Source organism: Pleurodeles waltl, unplaced genomic scaffold, assembly GCF_031143425.1.
Source record: "Pleurodeles waltl isolate 20211129_DDA unplaced genomic scaffold, aPleWal1.hap1.20221129 scaffold_39, whole genome shotgun sequence".
Taxonomy (NCBI): Eukaryota; Metazoa; Chordata; class Amphibia; order Caudata; family Salamandridae; genus Pleurodeles; species Pleurodeles waltl.
Genome location: NW_027150097.1, coordinates 605899 through 608495, shown reverse-complemented (window position 1 = coordinate 608495; position 2597 = coordinate 605899). Strand labels below are relative to the sequence as shown.

The 2597-nt window shown below is 43.0% G+C and overlaps 1 non-coding gene across 1 annotated transcript; it reads right to left on the bottom strand.

The window, feature by feature from the left end:
- Nucleotides 1–2147: 2147 nt before the first annotated feature.
- TRNAE-UUC (transfer RNA glutamic acid (anticodon UUC)) lies at nucleotides 2148–2219 on the bottom strand. Its single transcript has one exon. It is a non-coding gene; the product is annotated as a tRNA-Glu (tRNA).
- Nucleotides 2220–2597: the final 378 nt, after the last annotated feature.

Here is a 2597-nt window from a genome sequence, read left to right as displayed (position 1 = left end):
CAGACATATGTTCTTAAAAGCATGTAAGCGCACATTCTTAGGCATTCTCGGTCGTCTTCTCCCTTTCTGACATTATACCAATTGTATACACCCGAATGGAGAAAAGTTAAAATATAAGGTACTAGGAATATGCGCCAAAGGTAGGCAAATTAAACATTTCAAGTACAAATATTACCATATTTATTGATGTAAAATCTAAACAAGTTAGACTGAAAATATGTGTGTGTGTTTACAAAGGATGTCTAAAGTGTATGCTGTGAGGTCAGGTTGCAGTTCACTACTTGCACTTGTGCCTTTCACAAGTGTGAGTACCCAGTTACACTAATGTCTGCTCTGACTTGTTATTCTGAGAGTCATGTGCTAAAGGGGGGCTTCCACCCTAGTTTGAGGGACCAGAGTACGAATGCCCCAGGGCACAGGAAGTACACAGTCCTCATTGATACAACGGTGGCCCAGTAACTTCTGACTGCCCTTTGACCCCACAGACTGGCACATATATGTCATCAGACTATAGCACCGTGGTACATATGCACACATGTGCATGTACACGTCAGACAGTTTTTTATTCATTTATGTGCTAATACTGTTCAGCATCAGGATGTGATGTCGAAGGAGACTGGTGGAGAGCGCCGAAGTCTCTGGTATTTCAAGACAAAACTAGAGACCTTTTCACACTCATATACTGCTCCAGGCAGATCTTCCACTGCAAATGCAAGTTATATGAGTCCAGCTGAAAACTGTTTATTTTTGGGTACTTGCTTTAGTCAAAGGTTACCATTTGCAACTCACAAAAAAAAAGCAAAGGGCAATTTCATACATTAACACTTTGGTAAAGTCGTTCTTTCACACCGTACATTTCCGTAAGCTTCTCTCTCCTTGTAAGTTATCCGGTGAGAAGGCCAAGTGGAGTCAGGTCCGCACTGTGCATCTTACAGTTGTGTAGCCAGAGTAGAGAGGTGTCCACACAGACACAGAACGTAGACAACACCTGTGTGTAGCATCAAGTGTCCCCAGCAACGCCTATAGAATAATGTATAGATGCCCCCAAACCGCAGAAACCACGAGGGGAATGAAAAGAGGAAGAGACGGGTTATGTCAGAGATACAAATGGTTTCCTGCTCAAGACCTGCAATAAATTAAAACAAAAGTATTATTACAAACATTCCAGGTCCTACCGATATTGGAACTCAGATTGCTGGATTCAGAGTCCAGAGTGCTAATCATTACACGATGGAACCAACGTCCACGATCCTCAACCCTAGGAGTCCTGAAGCAATGTCAGTCACCACCTACTGTCTATCGCTTGAATTCGTTCACACTGTAAATCAAACATGACAAATCCAACAGCACAACTAAAATGTGTATTTCACAAGTAATAACATAAAAACAGAAATATACTTTTGCTGATGCAGAAACAAAGAAAACGTCTCATCTGATGCTTCGAAATCTCCATTTAGCATGGCCCCTTAACTAACCACCAAGAGTCTTTGCACGGCTGGGAACCTTTGTAAAAGAGTCAGTGGGTCACTGTGAATGCAGCAGATCTTCACCCCTGTATTTCTTACAAAGAAGCAGAGTTTTATTCCAGGTACAGGAGGCATCTCTGGTGTCTGATACTACCGGTAGTGTTCAGCCTACCCTCTCTGAGAGAGCAGCAGTGAGGGTACAAAGCACACTGGTTGCAAAATGTGGACACTGCAAACAACAGCTGCAATATCACAGATGATATAAAACACATAAAGTACTCAAGTCTTATACTAGATACAACACAGCAGGGAAATCATGTCATAAAACAAACGATGAACCCACAGTATGGAAGGGGCAGGTAATAACATGCGAATTTCCCATGGTGGGACCACAGTCAATTGCTGCCTTCTTCTCTGTGCCCCGGTCTCTTTATATAATCTGTACTTTTTGTTGTGCAATAAAAGAAAAACAAGGAATAACCCTTCATAGTATTAATGTACAGGTCAAGGGCTGGGGAGAGAGGGCAGTAGATCTGGGGGTCGGTGTAAACCTCTGACGGCATTAGATGGAAGCAGAAGACAAAGCAAGTGACATTTATTAAGACTTTAGGTGCATTTAGGTTTATAGAAAAAAACTGAGAAAGATTAAAATGTCTGAGTAGTGAAAAAAAAAAAAAGGATTTCCCATACCGGGAGTCGAACCCAGGCCGCCTGGGTGAAAACCAGGAATCCTAACTGCTAGACCATATGGGAACTGTGAACTTTTTATACAGCTTAGTGTATGTGAGGTGTCTCCTAAGGTCACAGTGCATTCCGTACACTGAGAGTTATATTCTTCTTCTCAGTAGTACACAATCAATTGGGGTAACAGACACCTCACTTCTGACAAAAGAGAAGGAATGACCAGAAGTCATCATTTCTGCCACAACCTGTCAGGTCTCATTATTTACAACCTTAGAGCTTCTACACATACACAGAGCCCAGGACACGGAGGACAGCAGCAGTCCCTGCATTCACTATTACTAACCCCTCCCCTAGAGCCAGACAAAGCCACGCCCCTCCCGTAGGACACTCCTGGGTTTCCTCACCAGACTGATGGCCCCACAGACCCCTCTCCAGTTATCTTCCAGC